General features: G+C 39.9%; 1 protein-coding gene across 1 annotated transcript in view; it reads left to right on the top strand.

The window, feature by feature from the left end:
- ANO4 (anoctamin 4) overlaps nucleotides 1-20,278 on the top strand; it is a 454,222-nt gene that overhangs the window by 165,078 nt on the left and 268,866 nt on the right. The gene's annotated exons all lie outside the window — the stretch shown is intronic.

Genomic DNA, 20,278 nt, shown 5'->3' with positions numbered 1-20,278 from the left:
TTTTTCATTTAATTCTTAGAATGATCCTATGAGACAAGTAATACTGTTTTCATTCTCATTTTACAAATGAGGAAACCAAGGCACAGAGACTTGAAAGTCATTTGTCCAAGGTCAAATAGCTAATAAGTAGTGCGTCTGGGACTTAACTGGAGGCAGTCTGGCTCCAAAGTTTGTATTCTCAACCCACTACCATGTTCTATTTCTTAATAGTCTAATAATTGTTTGGGTGAAGGGTTCTAAATAAAAATTGCTCTCATGCTGAAAAGTTGGGGCAAAAAGATTTTAGTGGTTAAGTCGCATAAAAGTATAGCTTCAACAGATGTTTTTCCCCTCTGGATTTCCAAGTCAGCATGAGTTGGTCTGACACAGGCATCATAGACATCATGATAAAGCAAGTTCCTTTCTCAGAACGCTCCCATAGACATCATGATAAAGCAAATTCCTTTCTCAGAACGCTCCCAGAGTTCTTGTAACTGCCCCTTCCTAACAGACCAGCCTAGTCTGGTCAACATGAGTGATCCTTAGGTATTCAGTATTCCACAGGAACGTATCTGATGTGTTGATGGTACAGGACATGGTTGATTTGCTGATTCTTGTGATTATGAAGTATGGAATAAGATGCCAGCTAGCTGAGGTTGGTGATGGTAAAGTTGAGGGATGCAGTAGCAAATGGCTGGAAGGAACATGGACTAAAAACGACTTGGATGCCAACTTGGCAGGACATGACTGAGCCCCAAGGTTTGTTCAGTTTTGATGAGTCAAAGCTGATGGTCTCACAGGGAAGAAGAATAAAAGTACACGTTCAGTCTAAGGCCGTAATAGATTTGCTATTAGTGTGACAGGAATTCAGAAGCAGTAGTTCACAGGGCCTAGAAAAGTCAAGGAAAACTTCATCAAGGGAAAGGGATTGGAGCTGGATCGGTGGCGGGGGGGGATAGCTTGAGCAAAGATGTGACGCTGGGAATGCATAGGGTGCAGCCTAAGCATCAGGCCAGATGTGTGAAGAAAGTGGGAAATAACGTTTTGATAAGTCGAGGGAATTCCCTGGTGGTCCAGTTGTGAAGACTCTGACCTTCCACGGCAGGGGCCACGGGTTCGATCCCTGGTCGGGGAACTAAGATCCTGCATGCTGTGCTGTGCGGGGAAAAAAAAAAAAAAGTTTTGATAAGTTGAGCGAGGTCAGATCATGGGGGTCTTCAAGGGAGTTTGGTGTTTGAACGATGAGAAAAGAGAGCCAATATAAATGCTTGAGCAATGAATTAATGATGAAAGGGGTGTTTTAAGGTCATCAATTCTAATATGTTGGATTGCACAGAGACTGCAGGATAGGAGGGGCAGTTAGGAGATTGAGACCCTGAAGTGTACGAGATGGACTGAGGTCTGGACAAGGATATTGTCATGGGACCAAGGAGCAAGGGGTGAGCGGTTTGGGCAGTGAGAACTGCAAAGGACGTAGTTGGATATAATAGATGAAGGAGAAGGGAGATTAAAGTAGGTTCCAAATCCAGCCTTAAGGAATAGAGGACAGAACTGCACCAATGAGGTACCTGGGGAAATAAACCTATTTCATTATTAGTTATAAGATTATTTTTGATAATTGATTTTCTTAAGAATTATATAGTATGTTTTACTGATGCCAAAATGCACATCTTTATCTCTCTGGGATCAGGATACATCTTATACTTGCTGTTGGCTGGACCATAGTTGTGATATCACTGACCTTAAGAGTGGATTTGTACCAGCACTTGCAGAATGGGTGTCAGTGGCTCAGAAAAAATTCTCAAACAACATGGGATCCCTCTCAGTGACACACAGGATGATTTTTGTGTAGAAAGCCCAGATATTGGAAACACCTAGTCAAAATTGATTTGGAGATTCAAACTCTGCAAATGAAGTAAGTTTAGGGACGCCTTAATCAATTTCTTTTTAATGTATGTACAAGAATGATATATGATTTAAAAAATCAGTCTAAGTTTAAAAAAGCCTTTCAATAAAGATAAAATAAAAACTATAAGTGATAAGAAAGCATCATTTCAGAGTTTAGTTGGCAGCCTGTTTTATTTATTTTTTCATTCTCAGTCCATATAATGGGCTTTTTACAATCAGTGGCATCTTCTATTCAGTGAAATAAGGTAAAATACGCAGAACCCACTGCTTGTTTGAAATTTGTTTACTTGAGAGTTGAGACACATGAGTGTCAACTACAAACTGGCACTTGCCAGCTACCTCTACAAGGATTCAATCATGTGCAGCTGCAGCTGCTGACCTTCAACATCCCCTGAAAGGAGCTCAGGGTGGAGAGCAGAAATGAGGCCCTCTGTGCTCTGGGAAAAACTGGCAGAACAGGTCTTCAGAGAGCTATTTTCAGGAACCGATTTTATGAGCCCAATTCTTGTATCTCCTCATATCTAGAAAAGCACTAAAATCCTTCATGGTGACGTCTGCTCCTCATGACTACAAGAAACCTTCTGCAAAAAAATATGTGCTTGACTGCATGCACTCCCCTTCACCAAAATCACACAGAACTGGCCTTCCCCCCAGCTCTCTGGAGCAGTTTCTCAGAGCTCTTTCTCTCCCAGGCTGTAGTCCTCATTTTGCCCCAAATAAAACTTAACTCGCAACTATCACGTTTTACTTTTTTTTTTTCAGTCGACATGAGGGTTTTAAAGACTGTCTCAGGCACAACTTTGTTTCACTTGTGTAGACTGAGGGGACTTGGGTGCTGCCCACTGGTTGATTTACGGGGGCAAAAAAGCAAGGATTCTGTTCCAGTGGGCTTAGACTCCGTGAAAACGAATAAATTGTTGTAACATGTGCCCTAGTCTAAAATGTGTATTTGCCTTCTCTGAAGTCTGAGCGGTAACGCCTTGCGCATACCTGCACCGTTCTTCACGTGGACGTGGATCCCGTAGTACTTTTGGTTATTTTCAATTTTCCTAATCAGGTGCTGGTCTCTCTCCCTCTCCTCCCACCTCCTGTGTATGTGTGAGTGGTGTGCTCCGTGAAATTTTTGACGTGCAAAAGAAGTCTTCAAACTAAAATAAAACAGGAACCACTGGCTTAGAGAACATCAGTTACCCAATCCTTCCTGTTCTCGAGGAAGAATGACTCCAGCAACATGGATAATCTGTGCCTTGCAGCCCCGTTTGAACCTTCTCAGTTGGAAACAGCTTGTGTGGGCTGGGTTGGTTCAGGAAAGGCAGCATGATGCCATTTACAGTTGGGGAACTGAGACCCAGGGAGGGGAGCTGGCTTGTTCAGGTCATACTGGTTACTACTAGCAGCGTTAGCGCAGAGAGGGACCTGGGTCGGGTGACTCCTTGTTCAGTGCTCTCTTTCTACTCCTCTTCTTCCTGTTGAGTTGTCCCAGAGGTTAGATTTAGGAGCAAAATAAAACTACATCCCTTTTTCTGAGTCGCAGCATTCTCCCACACCACGCCCAACAGGTGGATGCAGCTCTCGTGAGCTGTCACTTCATTTCCAGGCCAAGCACGTCCCTTTTCCAGACTGGGGCAGTATAGGGACTCCCTCAAAGGTCCCTGAAGTGACAGAGGTAAGGACATTTACAGGGGTAACAGATCAGCTTTACTCACCTGTGAATTGGCCAAGGGGCCATATTGGGTCATGGAATGTTATCTCCTGCATTTCTCTGGCCAGCCTCCTCTAAATATACCGTGAAACCACCTTCACGACTGCCAGCTCATATTATTTTTGAGTTGGGTCTCCAGGCCTTGCCAGAATCTTCTAGATATGCATAGACATTGGTTGACAAAGCCCAATGAAATGGCCATCTCCATTTGCGTAGGCCCTGGCTCTTAGTAGGAAGTGAGCAACGGACGCTTCCTTTTTTAAAAAATAAAAATGGCTGAGTTTTACAACATATCTACTGGATTAGAAATTTGGAGAGAGCAACCCAAAGATGGATATCATGAAGGTAAATGAGCTTGAGGGATTCTAATGTATCCATGAGATATTACTGGCATGCTAGGCCTAAAATGACATTACAAAAAAATCCTATCACCTAACTTTATTGGTTCATACTAATCTTATCATTTGGTACTATCATGACATTTTCATAAAACCTATTGCTGAGCTAGGTCTGTGTAGTCATGTACATGTTCCATTATTCATTTATTTGTTTAACAAACACTCATTGAGTGCTGGGTATGTGCTAGGTACTGTGGAGGAGACAGTGAATGAGACAAATACATGTTCCCATGGAGCTTATATTCTAATGAGGCAGACAACAAACAAGTGAGCAGAAGCATCTCTTAGGAAGTGGTAGATTCTATGAAGAAAGATGAAGCGGGGTAAAAAGATAGAGAATAATGGACAGGGGAGTTGCAAGCTATACACATAGAATGGTCAGAGAAGGCTGGGGAGGTAACAGGAGAGTCCTGAATAAGGTGGGAGAGCAAACCATAGTAAGATACAGGGTGAAAGGTGGTCCAGGCAGAGAGAACAGCAAGTGCAAAGACCCTGAGGCAAGAAAGAACTTGAACTGTTACATTTTATGTTGGTTTAAAACCATTGTTTGATTCTGTAAGACAGTTGGGCTAGTCTGTGAGAAACATAGGATATAATTAGAGCCCAAAGGCTGAAATTGATTGAAACAGTTTAGAGGTTTCTCATTATCCTTTTCTTAGCTTAGCATTAAGTACTCCTTAAGGATATTTAGTCTGCCTTTTCTATTTGCTCTTTGTGGAAAACAATAATTAGAGGTTGGATGGTTGTGCATCTTCTGTGACATTTTTTGGTGTGTTTTAAGAAAGGTACATTGCTTCCTTGTGGGTGTCTAGAATCCTCCTGCTAGCTGAGTCAGCCAGATTGATGGACCCAACATTGGCATTTTTCACAGCCAAATATCCTGTATAGCTTCTGGCAGATGCCAATGCTGTGCTGTCCACCCGCCACCCAAAGCCAAGGACATAATATTCTTTACTCATTTTCTGGCTCTGAATATCTTTTTTGTTTTTGTTTTTGCAGCCTCACCTTTTTGTCATCTTTGGCATTTTCACAGGTTCCAGCTCATTCCTGGCTTTAGTTAAACTTCTCTGACATTCTTCTTATAGGTCAGTGTTACTCATCTATTTCATTCTTTGCTACTTGTTTCCTCCCTTACATCTTTTATGCGTTTGTTTTGCTATCTGAGCCCCTCAGAAAGTTCCCTAGGCAGCCACACTATTTTCTCGAGACGCTTGCTCTTTTGCCTCCTCTTCAGAGCTGTGCGTGTACGTGTGTGTGTTCTGAAATATCATTCTTTAGAGTCTCTGGTTTCTTTTTTTTTTTTTTTTTGCGGTATGCGGGCCTCACAGTTGTGGCCTCTCCCATTGCGGAGCACAGGCTCTGGACGCGCAGGCTCAGCGGCCATGGCTCACGGGCCCAGCCGCTCCGAGGCATGTGGGATCCTCCCGGACCGGGGCACGAACCCACATCCCTTGCCTCGGCAGGCGGACTCTCAACCACTGCGCCACCAGGGAAGCCCTCTGGTTTCTTGTGAGGTAGGTAGGTTCCCATTTAAAACTTGTGAGCATAACATCATACGTGTTTTACTTCTAAGTTTAATGAACACTTTTATTAAAATTCTAAGTTCGTGTTGTAACCTGGCTTTTCTCTTCTTTCATGGACAGAGTTCAAGATGACACAGTTTCTTTTCCCCACAGTCTGTCATGCCAGCATCACCAGCCAGTGGTTCCTTGTTAGAATTATGATAGAGGAACTGCGCTAGTATGGTGATTAAGAGCGTGGGCAAATCCAGGTTCAAAGTCAACTCCATCATTTACTCTCTGGGTGACTAAGCAAATCGTGGGGAAGACTGAATGAATGCACTTCAGGTGCTTAGGACGGTGTTCGGTGTCTGTTATCGACTGTTAGTGGCCACCACCATCTTCACTATCATTATCATCGTCAAAGTCATGATTCTGAGGGAAGAATTCATTGTCAGGGCAAGTCAAGAATTAACAGGTTCTCTGAAGAAGTATCTGGGTTATTGATGCTCCCCATGGCTATAATGTTGTGACTTGGTAAAAATGTTTCTCATCTATATTAAGGAAATATCCTTCACACCTGCTGTTCCTGGGAACTTCAATTTCTTTTTATAGAGCAGTTTAATTCTCCCCAACTTCTGGCCCCAAACTTATATATCCAAACCGTCATCAAGGTGTTCAACAGGATAAAGGGCCTTACTGGTATCAAAAGTACCCCATAGTTTGGAAGGCAGGTTGCCTAGGACATGGCAAAAGAATTCTGTTATTGTTAGGAATGACTACCATCGCTTCAATATATACAAGATCACCTTTAGCTTGGTTAGAATTTTGAATCAGGAGAAAGGAATGGTTTAATTAGTCATTTTAAAGTTAGTAATTATACCATGCTGATAGAATGGCATGGAATAATTAGAGAGTAGTTGTGGGAGTTTAGACTTCAATCTGAAATATGTAATGAGTTGGGAAAATGAGTGAAAGGAAAGAATTTTGGGGTGTTAGACACGTCTCTGCAGACAGAAGTTAAGCTAAAAATGTACTGCTCACTTTGTTTCTTAAAGGCAGGACAAGGCACGTCAGTAACTATGCCGCATTCATTCATTCAGCAGTTACTTATCGAGTATCTGCTGTTACGGCAGACATTATTCAGAGCATTAGGGTTACAGAGGTGAAGGAGACAAGCAAAGTGCCTGCCTTCATGGAACTTACTTTCAAAGGAGAAAAAAGATGTTAAAGGAATAAATCAAAGACCATTTCAGCTAGTGCTAAGGGCTATGAAAACATGGATGATGGAATGGTGTAGTGTCAAGAGGCAAGAAGTGAGATACTTAGGAAAGAGACAGGAATGATGAGAAGTTGGAGATCTGGGGGCAAGAACTCGGAGGTAAAACTAGATTTTATATTTTTATCCTATTATCGATTGGGAAGCTATTTATGGATTTCAAGCGGAAGAGTAACATACCCTGAATTTCCTTTCACAGTGATTCCTCTGTCTCTTTTGAATAATGTGTTGGAAGGGGATTAGGCTGGATGTGAAGAGGCCAGTTAAGAGTCTTGTCCAGAGAAAGGAGGTTGGTGGTTTGGACTGGAGTTGGGGAAGGTGGAGATGGGGAGAAGGGAGTAGTCTGAAAATATATTTTGGGAGCTGAGTTGACAGGACCTGCCAATAGACCAGCTGTGTGGGATGGTAGGAGAGATTAAGGTTGGAGCTTCTTATGCTTAAAAAGCCTATAGGCATCCACGTTGAGGTATACATAGCCAGCCGGAGGAATCGTCAAAGAAAGATTTAAATTTGGGAATGTCAGTATATTCATAGTAATACTAAGAGAATGGGGTCAATCAGCAAGGAAGAGAGAAGAGGGCCCTGGACAGACCTTGGAGAAATCCTGTTTACTCAGTGGGTAGAGGAAGAGGAAATCATTTAAAAAAATTGAAAGGGGACAGCCAGGGAGGAAAGGGGAGAAGCAGGAAAATATCTGATTGCTGAATCTAAGAGGAGAGGTTTCAGAAAGGTAGTTATTCATTATGTCAAATTCTGCTGGAAGATTAAGAAGCTGAGAGCTGAAAAGGCACATCATGTGGGCAAGACGGAAGTCATCGTGCCCTAAGCAAGAGTGGTTTCGGTGGGGTTTGGGGGTGGGAGGAGATGGGAGGGATTAAAGAGTGGACAGAAAGTGGGAAAGCAGATGGAGACAGTGAGCGCACAGAGTTCTCCTAAGAAGCTGTGAAGGGGCTGGAGAGAGTAGGAGGGGAATGTGAGTTAAGTGAACCTTAGACATTTCTGAGATGACACCTAAATGGGCAGAGGACTGGCTTGCATATAGGAATTACTCTGGGGCCTAACGGGTAGAAGTGGCTTGGGGTCAAGGTCTCTGTCCCCTTTTTGGTTTAAGGCATCACTCTTTCTCCCTCCTTTGTCTCCTGAGAGGGGATGCTGTTTGAGCATCCATCCATGACTGAAACTAGTCTGTTCCTGCACTTTTCAGTAACATGAGCCAGTAAATTTGCTAACTTTTCTCGTGGCCTAAGGTACTTGCTATAGAATCTTCTAATTGTCTATATGATACATATGTGTATATTTATATGAGGCATGTCTATATGAGCCGATAGATCCTATGGGATGAAGTTTCAAAGAACTAAAATAATTTTTAAAGTATGTTTTATAGGTCAGTATAATAGCCATCCAGACTAAAGGAAGGGGGGAAAATGAAGATGTATTATATTTTATTATAGCATTCTTAGATGGCATATATAGCATTTATCCTATCATTTCGATGTAAGTTAATAGATACTTAGAACTGGAAACGAAGTCAGAGGTCACCCGGTTCAAGTCCTTCATTGAGACGAGGATACGATACCTAAAATGAGTGAATGACCTGTGGAAGGAAAGAACTTAGGACCTGGCTTGTAACTTAGAAACCAGATTTTGGGGTCACATAGACATGAGTTCAGATCCTGGCACTACCACTCAGAAGCCCTGAGACTATGAAAGTTATTTAACTATTCTGTGTATTTGAATATTTAAACTGAAATAATAATAACATTGATCTTACAGTTACTGTGAGGCATAGATGAGATTGCAGATCAATTAGCAAGTCATCTGGAACCTACAAACCCCTTGATAAGTGTTAGCTCTGTAGAGTCCCAAGACCTTGAGTGAATTAATAGTCAAAACACTGAAAAAATGAAGATCTTACCTAGAAAGTTCAAATTTTCCTCCCATCTTCTTCTTGTTAGTTTTTGGGTGAACCAATAATTTGACTTTACAATTGAAATTATTATCCAGGTAATTGTAGGTTCACATGATGTTATAAGAAACAATACATAGAGAACCAGGTGTAGTTCACCCAGTTTCTCTCTGTGGTAACATTTTGAAAAACCACAGTAGCACTCAAAGTTTGATGTTATGAATAGAAAACAAATTTTATCGACGCTAATGTCCATTAAAATATCAGAAGTTATTTAGTACACCTTCCTTCAATTGAAAATAAAAATTATAAAGCTTCCAAATTTTATCTAGACTTCGGAACCAAGAAGTTCCAAGTTGTACTTCTGTACTCAAACAGAAGTATAGAAAGCATGCATTTTGATTCTCTTCTTTTAAATTATTAATTTTACATAATTTGGAGCTAAGGCAGTATCCCAATTTGAGTACCTGATGGAAGCATTAAACTAATGGATCTAGTGCAGCAGACTCTTGACTTTACTCCAATCTGGTGACCTTGGCCAAGGCCCTTAACTCTACATTCTAGAGCTAATTGTAAACTAGAACAGAAGTACCCGTCTCTGCCTAATTCATGGGAATATTCTGGATGAAGTAGATACTGTGTGTATCTATTCTGTGCGTATCTCCCTGGCTTCCTTTCTTGATACTCTCTTTTTGCTTTCTTTGCTTGACTATTAGAATTTTCTCTGTTCCTCGAGTATACCATGTTCTATCTCATTTTTGTACATTTTCTCATGCTGTTCTCTCTACCTGGACTGTACCCTCATGCCGTTCCTGCCCTGCCTCCCTACCTATACACACATACTTATATTCCATACTTCCCTCTCTCCGTCTCCAACTCCTACTTATTTCCCAGATCACACCTTTAGCAAAGTCCATAGGGGAAGCTCTCCGTGACCCCCAGGCTTGATTAGGTCCCCACATTATATGTTCCCTTAGCATCCTGTGCCTCCACTTCATGGCATTTACCCCACGGCCTTGCTGTGCTTTGTCTAGTATCTGTTTTGACCAGTTCCTAAAGTGAAGGCAGGACGAGTATTGTCTTTATCACCATTTTATCATACCTATCACAGTGCCTGGGGGTGCTCAATAAACCCCCATGGAATGAATGAATGAATACATTTAAGAAACATACGCGTAACTTTTTAGAAGGAAACACTCTGCAGGTCAGGTGGAATCGTGGGTGGTATTTCTATTTAGTATGTGACTCATGTAGATTTAAGACCAGGAAGTGTTTAAAAATATCTTTGTGGGATGGTTTTGTTTCCCTTATTTTTTTTCCCTTTTGTTTTTATGTCAGATTTGCTGTGTAATTATGTCTTGTAAAATACCTCAAAGTGTGGCCAAGCTGAGTTTTAAAAAGGAAGATGCCCAAAATAGAACTGAGTATTTACTTTGATGCATTTAAAGAGCTGTGAATGTGAAGCTCTTGCCACTCCTCAGGAAAGCATGATGTTGTCCTGGTACAGGAGCGAGTTGCTGCTTCTCATTTTGCCTCAGATGATGAAAAAAAACCACCATTTCTTCACTGTTTTTTCCAGGCCAGTGGGGGTTGTATGTGCTACATGCATCTGAATGCCCAGTGTGAGGCTGTAGCTCTTAACCATGTGTCTGAGATAAAATAATGTTCACGTGTGCTCTCTGCTTTGACGTCTTATGCTGACTTAAAACAAAATCAAAGTAAGAAGGAATTTTTGTATTTATATCAGCTGAACTCTTACTTGTTTTTTCCCCTTGTAGGATGCGACTTGTAAATATTCCCCTTTGAGGGACTGGCCTTGATTTATCCCATTGCTTCTGTTTTCTATTTTCTCTTTCTGGGGTGTTGAGAACAGCCCAGGGAAGCCAGCTTTCTGCTTCCTCAACACTTCCTTTGGGTGGGGAGGAGCCCGGGAGACCTACTCTCTTTGTCTGTTTCTCAGTCACCAGCAGGGTGTTTTTGTTTTTGTTTGTTTGTTTGTTTGTTTGCAGTATGCGGGCCTCTCACTGTTGTGGCCTCTCCCGTTGCGGAGCACAGGCTCCGGACGTGCAGGCTCAGTGGCCATGGCTCACGGGCCCAGCCGCTCCGCGGCATGTGGGATCTTCCCAGACCGGGGCACGAACCCACGTCCCCTGCATCAGCAGGCGGACTCCCAACCATTGCGCCACCAGGGAAGCCCACCAGCAGGGTATTTTGAATCATTGTGTCAGGAGATCTAGATACCAGTGGTTCCCATACTTGGATTGCCATCAGAATCACCAGGCAAACTTGGAAAAACAAAAAACAAAAAAATTCCGGGGCCCCATGCTCCAAAATTCTCATTCAGTATGTCTGGAGTGGGACCTGAAAATCAAGCTCTGTTGGTGATACTGAGACACAACCACATTTGGAAACTACTGTTTGGAAATCCCAAATACTCACTTCTCATTATTTGTCCTGCACATAGTGGGTCCTAAATAAATAGTTGTGGACTTGAAGGAGTTGTCTATTTACTTCTCTGTCTTCCCTACAGTACTGTGAGCTCCTTAAAATAAGACCTGTGTCTTTTCCACCTTGTAGCCCCAGTGCACTAGTTGGCACATGGAGCACGCTCAACTAGTAATAGTTAAATGAATGGTTATATGAATTAACTGATAATGAAAATAAAAGAATCCTGTCCTTTGGGTAGAAGGATATGGTGCTAGTTGCCATTGTTCTGAGTTGGAGAACATTTGCCTATTACAGTAGACACATATTTTAGAATAAACAAAGAACTTGGGTTAGCAGTAATTGTTATCGTGAATATTAGATAGGGCAACAGAGAAACATACAGAGAAACATACATGTCCTGTATGTAATGGGTTGGCCAAAAGGTTCGTTTGGGTTTCCCGAACGAACCTTTTGGCCAACCAAATATTTTTTTTTCAAGTTTTTAATTTTTATATGGATAATACAGTCACCTGTTATAAATTCTAAAGGTATACAGGGAAAAGTCTCCTTCCTGCTCCTGTCCCCCAGCAACCAATTTCTCCAACCCAGAGGCAGTGTTTCAGTTTTATGCCTTTTAAAAGACAAATGGTGGGCTTCCCTGGTGGTGCAGTGGTTGAGAGTCCGCCTGCCGATGCAGGGGACACGGGTTCATGCCCCGGTCTGCGAAGATCCCACATGCCGCGGAGGGGCTGGGCCCGTGAACCACGGCTGCTGAGCCTGCGCGTCCGGAGCCTGTGCTCCGCAACAGGAGAGGCCACAACGGTGAGAGGCCCGTGTACTGCAAAAAAAAAAAAAAAAAAAAAAGACAAATGGTAACATGCTACAGCTGTTCTCCTTGCTTTACTCTTGTGACTTGGTAATGAATGAGTACACAGGAGCTTCTTATCTCTTACAGCTTCAAAGTATTCCACTGTACAAGTGTTTCCCAGTTCATTTTATTAGTCCCTTATTGGTGGATATTTAGGTTACTGTTTCAAACGCTATATCTATGAATTACTTTTCTTGTACATGTCATTTTACATGTGTATGCCTATAAGTAGGGAAATTTCTAGCGTTTTACTTGCCAGATCATTGGACACATGCCTTATAATACTGCCAAGTTGCCAAAGATGGGGATTATAGCAGTTGTCCTTTAATTGTCATCACAAAGCTCTGGTGGTATCTCAAATATCCAGGACCTGTGGGCTCTGGCCATCAAGCACCTGGTCTTTTAAGTTCTGCAATACGTCCTTAATATGCACAGTTGGTTGAGATGAGTTGAAGGTATTTGCAGGCAGCTGAAACTCTCAGAGCTACCTATGTGTTACCATCGAGGCTGAGTTTTTAGAATATTTGTGTTTATAGATTAAACTCATCATTTATTTAGGAATATTTGATTAATTAATTAACTAGTTAAAAATAAACCCAAAATATTTTCTCATGGGAGTTTCGGTAGTATTTCTGCCATCGATCCTTGGAGAGGGGACTTTTGTGTATATGATTAAAGGAAGGAATTTGGAAATGGTAGGAAGTAACAACAAGGTTGACAGCTGACTAAAACAATTAAAAAGTTGGCCTAGATGGACATGATTCTTCTTTGTACCCCTACTGCTCATGACCCCTAAAGCGAATCATTCTCTTTCTCTTTCCGTTTTGATATGAGATCATGATAATGGGCAGTACTTTCTGGTAAAGTTTCACGTAGTACTGGTGCCAGGTTCACCATCACTTTCTTGTGGTTTGTATTTCTGTTTTGGACTTATCGATTTTTTCCCTTAGGTAATTTTTCTGGCATTAGACAATGATGATGTCTGTTATTCCTTATATCTAAGTGATGGCCATACATTTTATATGAACTACCCATAGAATGATTAATGTTCATTGTAACTTGTAATTAAAACACTGACAGAACTTAGGATCACGAATGCTATATTTTAAAATATGGATTTTAATTTTCTTTTAAATAAGGTTCATTTGTTCTGGGTTTTCCTTTTTTCCCGATCATGGATGAAAGTTTAGGAAACACACACAAAATATATTTTTAAAGGAAGGAAAATGTCCCTAATTTTATGATATAAATGCAGAAATTACTGATATTTGGTATATTTCCTTTTACCTTTTTGATGATACAGTTATTTTCACACACTCAAACCTTATTCTGTGTGATCTATGTGGCATCTTGTATTTACCATACTATTATAATAAACACTTTCCCAGGTTGTTAAGAATTATTTTAATTCACTTTTATGGGATGTTAATATTCTATGTTATGTGTGCAGCATAATTTATTTAACCTTTCTATTGTGGGATATTTTTGTTTCCATTTTTCAGCTTTTATAAAATATACTGCAGTGAATAACAACATCATCTATGAATTTTAGTGTGAATATATGCTTACCTTGCATATATTGTCATTTTAAACAATGCAAAATTATAGCTTCCTCTTTAAATTTAAAATTTTATTATTAGTGAAGTAGAATATTTTGCAAGTTTTTTACCCATTTTCTCCCTTTTTGTTACATATCTATCCCTACCTATCTTTTTATATTTCTGTATTTAGAGATTTACTTCTTTTCCTCATAAATTTTAAAGTCTTTTCTATATGAACTATATTTCTATGGTCACAGATTTTTCCAGACAATTCTAATTTGCTTGCCTCTTAATTTTCTTGAGCAAATAAGCAAGCTCAAGAAACTTTATGTAGATCAAATCTGTTGAACTTTTTCTTTGTGAATTCTTCCTTTGCATTGAGTTTAGAAATCCTTTTCTCATCCATAATGCAGTTAGATATTTACCTATATTTTTCTCCTATATATTTCTATAATTTCACTAAATAATTGAAATTTCTTAAAGGAGTAATTCTGTAATGCCTCAGGTGGTGGTCAATGCAAAGAAGCGAAGGAAATCAACCAAGGGGGATATTTGAAGTGAGGCTGTGAGGGAAGACTTCACTGATTCGGGACACATCTGAGCAGAGACCTGGCTCGGGGCGGTGGGGGGAGGGAAGTGAGCAAGTGAATGCACAAATGTATGTGCTCCAAGAAGAGGGAGCAGCAAGTACAAAGGGTCCTAACTGGGGGCGCTGCGCGAGCATACTGAAGGAATATCGAGAGGGCCAGTGTGGGTGGAGCAGAGTGAGTGGGAGAGAGCAGGGAATGAGGTCTGACAGAGAATGGGCTGGGGGCAAGGGGTACTCCACCTCTCAAACCGTTTTGTGTACTTGGGTTTTTACTCTTAATGACGTGGGAGCCATTGCAAGGGTTTAGATAGAGGAGTGATCTGACATAACTTACTTTTTATTTTTATTTATTTTTTGCGGTACGCGGGCCTCTCACCGTTGTGGCCTCTCCTGTTGCGGAGCACAGGCTCCGGACGCACAGGCTCAGCGGCCATGGCTCACGGGCCCAGCCGCTCTGCGGCATGTGGGATCTTCCCGGACCGGGGCACGAATCCGTGTCCCCTGCATCGGCAGGCGGACTCTCAACCACTGCACCACCAGGGAAGACCCATAACTTACTTTTTAAATACAGTAATTGCTGTAGCTGTTTGATAAAGCATAGGTATCTGGAGGAACACATCCAGGCAGAGGGAAAAACCATAGCAGTTGCTCCCTAAGGAGAGAGCAGCCTGGCATGTGGGAGGAATGGCAATAAGGCTAGTGTGGACGAGAGGCAGGAGAGGGAGAGATGGAGATGAGGTCAGAAAATGTGGGAGGTGGGCGGCCGCAACTTTGGGGAAGCAGTATTCTTTTCATGCCTTTTAAAATGGTTAGTTTTTACTCCTTGAGTTAATTTTGTTAGTTTATCAGAAAACCGTCTATTTACACTTCACACTTCTTTCAGTATTCAACTGTGCTTACTTTTCTCCTAGAACTTTTCACAAAAATTTGTTTTCCTGTTCATAAACTTGCTAAAAATCTATTTGCAACATTAATGAAAAGAGTAATATACTTAAAACTTACAGTCATCCTTTCCTATTGATTTGTAGTATCAGTTAGGATGTATTCAGATGTCTATGATGAACCCTACTGTAGAGGCTCATCAAATGGGGCTTAATTTTTTCACACGGAAGGAAGTTGGGAGGTAGGCAGTTCAGGGCTAGTTCAGCGGCTCTAGGAAAGCATCAAGGATACAGACTTCTCCTACTGTCCTTAACGTGTATGTGGCTGTCATCATCCTGTTCACAAGACTGTCCTCCAGGCATCAAGTTCTGCATTCCAGACAGGAGGGAGGAGAAGGGCAGAGGGCAGCTGAAACTATCCTTTTTACTTAGGAAACAAATCATTTCCCTAGAACCTTCAGTAGGAAGCTTTTGATTACTTCATAGCCAGAATTGAGTCACATGACTGCTCCTAGCTTCAGGGATGTCTGGAAAGCAAGAAGTTTGAACTGGGCATGTTGCTGCCTTGAACACAATCCATACTTTCTTAGTTAAGATGGAACTAACAAGTGTTTGCCACAGGGGACAGCCTATGGTAAGACGTGTACAGATAAGTCTGAAAAGAAAAATGTACACGGTCTCCATGTATATGCAATATATGTGTGAAAATTACAGAATCTGTAAGTTTCCAAAATGCCAGTTGAAACAATAAATAGTTATAGCTCTTGTGCATCAAGTTGGCAATTGAAATAAAAGTGATAATTCCCACAGTTAGCAAGCATAAGGTGAAATGGCATTCCTTTATTCTGCTGAAGGAAGTATAACTTGGTATAACCTTTCTGGGAGCAGTTTAATAATACATGTGGTGTGTGTGAAGGTATCTTGTTGAGGGTTTGTTTTGCATTTCCCTGATGACGAATGGAGTTGAGCACCTTTTCATGGGTTTCATCTGAATTTCCCCCCTTCGGTGAGTTGCCTGTTCAAGTCTCTTTCCTGTTTTTCTACTTAATTATTGTCCCTTTCTTAATATGAAGACGTTCTTTATATTTCCTGGGTACAAGCCATTTGTCTGGGGTATGTGCTGAAAACATCTTCTCCCAATCTGTAACTTGCCTTTTCAAAGCTCTCCTAGTAATGTCTTTATGTACAGAAGTTCTTAGTTTCAATGTCTAATTTTCAGTCTTTTCCTTTGTTAGTATATTGTATGTCCTCTTTAAGAATTTTCTCTTTACTCCAAATGTATGCAAATATGTTCTAATGACCCAGAAAATTTTCCATATTCACCTTCATATTAGATCTAAATACACATTAAAAAGACTGTCCTTTCTCAGTTACTTGGTATCATTACATTTTCCATAATTCAAATGCCTGTATATGCACTGGTTTCTTTCTGAGCTCTTGCCTCTGCTCCATTGGTCTATTTGTCAGTCACTGTACCAGTACCACTCTCTCTTAATTACTGTAGTTTTTAAATAACTTTCGATATCCAAGATTTGGTAAGTTTTTCCGCATTATTTTCCTCTCATAGTTTGGAACCTATAAATTCCTTTATTTACATTTACCTTAGAAATTACAGCATACGTCCCTTAACCTATTAGTTTAGTGATAATTGAGGCACACGAAAATGTTTTCTATGTATACTTAAAGTTTAAAGATAGTGTCTCTATCCCAAACGACACAAGGATCTTGTCTTCCTTTTTCAAGAGGGTCTTGTATTCTTAGCCTATAAATACATGCTAGGATAAGTTTGTCATACAAAGCCTGTTAGGATTTTGACTAAGATTGCTTTATATTTGGAGACCAATTTGGGGAGAATTGATATGGTAAGTATTTTGAGACTTTCTATACAGTATAGCTTGTCTTAAGGCTGCTTAATTTTCTTAATCATATTTTCCAGTTTTTTATACAGGTATTATATAACATCAGGTTTAGCCTTAGATATTTGGTATTTTGATACCGATAAAATAATATTCTCTTTAACTTTATTTGGTGTTAGTAGTATAATTAGCTTTTAAAGTATTGACTTTATATTTAGCAACATTGCTAAAGTTATGAATTCTAATTATTTGTCAATTCTCTTCGATTTTCTATGAACATAATCATATCATCTGCAAATAATAATAGTCTTGTTTCTTTCCTTTCAAACTTTGTGTCTTTTATTTTCTTGTCTTACTGTCCTGGCTAACTACATCAGTTCAGTGTTGAAATGATGATAGCATGCACATGTGCCTTGTACCTTTGAGAAAGAAACAAAACTTTGAGTAATTCACTGTTAAGTATGATGTTTTTATATATTTATCATTAGATTAAGAATATTTTCCCCCTAATATGCTAAGGGATGAGCATATGACTTCTCTCCTCTATTATGTTGACTTTTAAAATGTTTTATTTTGAAAAATTTCAAACTTACAGGAAGGTTGCAAGAAAGTACAATGTAGGAAGTTAAAAAAGATCTTGCTGCGGTTTATGTCAGGGTGTTTTTCCTATGTTTTCCTCTAAGAGTTCTATAGTGTCTGGTCTTACATTCAGGTCTCTAATCCATTTTGAGTTTATTTTTGTGTATGGTGTTAGGTAGTGTTCTTATTTCAGTCTTTTACATGTAGCTGTCCAGTTTTCCCAGCACCACTCATTGAAGAGGCTGTCTTTTCTCCATTGTATGTTCTTGCCTCCTTTGTCATAAATTAGGTGACCATATGTGTGTGGGTTTATCTCTGGGCTTTCTTTCCTGTACCATTGATCTATATTTCTGTTTTTGTGCCTATACCATACTCTCTTGATTACTGTAGCTTTGTAGTATAGTTTGAAGTCAGTAAGCCTGATTCCTCCAGCTCCATATTTCTTTCTCAAGATTGCTTTGGCTATTCGGGGTCTTTTGTATATATAAAAAAATTAATTAAAAAAAATAGAGTGACTAAAAGAGACTGTTAAAAAAAAAAGAATAGTGCAGTGTACTCCTTAATACTCTTCACTTAGATTCACTTATTGTTAACATTTTGTCACATTTACTTTATCACTCTCTATTCATATCTTTATTGCTATTGCTCCCGAACTACTTGAAAGCCAGCTGCAGATATCATGACTCTATAATCCTAAATATCTTCTAAGACCAAGGACACTTTCCTGTAAATCACTATACAGTTATCAAATTCAGGAAGTAAAATACTGATATCACTCTATTATCTAATATATAGTCCATAGTCAAATTAACCCAGTTGTCCCAATAATGTCCTTTATAGCAATTTGTTTTTTCTATCCCTGATCATGCATTGCATTTAGCTGTCTTATATCTTTAGTCTCCTTTAACCTGGAACCTCAACTTTTCTTTTTCTTCCATTTTACTATGTGCTTCCCATTTTTTTTTGCTCCCTTTCTTGCTTTCTTTTGGTTTGGATATTTTTTTAATTGTTTTTTCCTCTGTTAGTAAAAGACTATAGTCTTTTACTTAGCTTACCTTTTACTTACCTTACCTGAATTTTATTCAATTGTTATTTTGAATTTTCTCTCCCCAACTCTGTCTTTTCATTTTAGAACCTGAGTATACACCTATACACCAGGTTGAATATTCCAACCTTCATGCATGTTAATGGATCTTTCATATTGTTCATTTCTGTTTCTTTAGTTCTTGGAGTATAAATTATTTTATTTTTATCTACTTTATCTTCCACATGTTCCATAAATTTGTAGCTTTCCTTTGTGACCTTACCTTCTGCAGGAGTTTAGATTATTGTGGTTGTTACGTGTGCATTAGTGGGAGGGGGTTCCCTGTGTTCCCTTCTAATTCTCTTCTGGTTCCTTTCAGAACCAATTCATGTTTGCCCTCTAAGTGGCCTAGAGCATGAACTGACTTCTATTTTAATCTCTCAGCTCACGATCCTTACTCTGTACAAATGTAAGTTGGATTCTATACCCACCCATGATCAAGCCTAGGGTTTGGATTTCTCACAGGTAACTTTTTTCCTTCCTCATGGCATTTTGCAGTCACCAAGATTCCTTGCCCCTTTCTTGGGTGAGTGGGCAGAGCTTATCTAGTACCCTTTTCATGGACTGGGTGACCTTCTGAGTTCCTGGGCTTTGTTTATGGGTATGTAATACCAGCTCTCACCTCATGTGGTCCCGAGTCCATTCTTATCATCTCCTCATATGCTTTATTCCCAAGCTCCTAGGTTCTTATGTCTTAATCTGAAACCCATTTGGACCATGATTCCTGCTTCCTGATCAGGAGTTAAGTTCCTTCTTTGTTTCCGTAGATGAGCTGTTCCATTTCTTATAGCTTGGTTCTGGCCACTTTATTTGTTAAGTCTTGATTGTCATTTCTGTTATTAATGTCAGCTTGGTTCAGAGCATCCTTTTCTCTTTATTTTTGATTATCTTCTATTTTCTGTTCTTAAGCTTTTATTATTATCATTGTTAGTATTATTTACTAAAACAACATTATGCTAACATTGGAGGAGTTTTTAGAAAAATTTCCCCATAATCTCATAATTGGGCAGAATGGTCTATCTCTAGTCCCTGGATATCCTTCAAATCTTTAATCATAGGGTTCTGTAGTTCCAACTGTGCCATATATTTAATTTTGTGTTTTACTTCTCTTCTGGTTTACCTTTTTTCCATATTTCTAAGTAATCTTCATTTTTAATGGCACTACAGTAGTCTGTTGAATTGATGTACCCCATCATGCTTAGAGTTTCTTGTTTTGTTTTTCATTGTTTTAAAGAAATTTTTCCCAGAATATTTTTTGCATATGTAGCTTTTACATTATTTTCTAAGGCTAAAGTCTGAGAATGGAGAATGTTAAATTAAAAGCTCTTGTTTGGGCACTGCCAATTTGTCCTTTGAGTGGACTTTCCCATTTTACAGTGATGTGAGGAATGCATTCGCATACCAACAACAACAACAACGAAAAGCATTTATTTAACACCCACTGTGTGGGAAGCTGTACGCATTTTGAATGCCATAGTGATGAACAGGACCTACTTCTAGTTTCAAGGAACTTACAGTGAAGCCAAGGATATAAACGTGTTAACAACTTCTGTAATATTAGGGCAAAAGGAAAAAGTATGGCAGTCAAAATCTAATCAAGGAAGAGATTTCACAGAAGAGCTTGCACCATGGATAGAGGAAGGAGTAGGATTTCCCTGGGCAAGGAGAGGCTGGACAGTGTTCCATGCTGAGGTAGCTTAATAGGCCAAGAGCCAGAGGTATGAAGACGTCTACGGTGCATTTGGAGAACATTGAAATTGATGATGTGGCTGGAACAATGGG

Source organism: Lagenorhynchus albirostris, chromosome 11 (genome assembly GCF_949774975.1).
Source record: "Lagenorhynchus albirostris chromosome 11, mLagAlb1.1, whole genome shotgun sequence".
Taxonomy (NCBI): domain Eukaryota; kingdom Metazoa; phylum Chordata; class Mammalia; order Artiodactyla; family Delphinidae; genus Lagenorhynchus; species Lagenorhynchus albirostris.
This window is presented reverse-complemented; position numbering and strand designations above follow the sequence as displayed.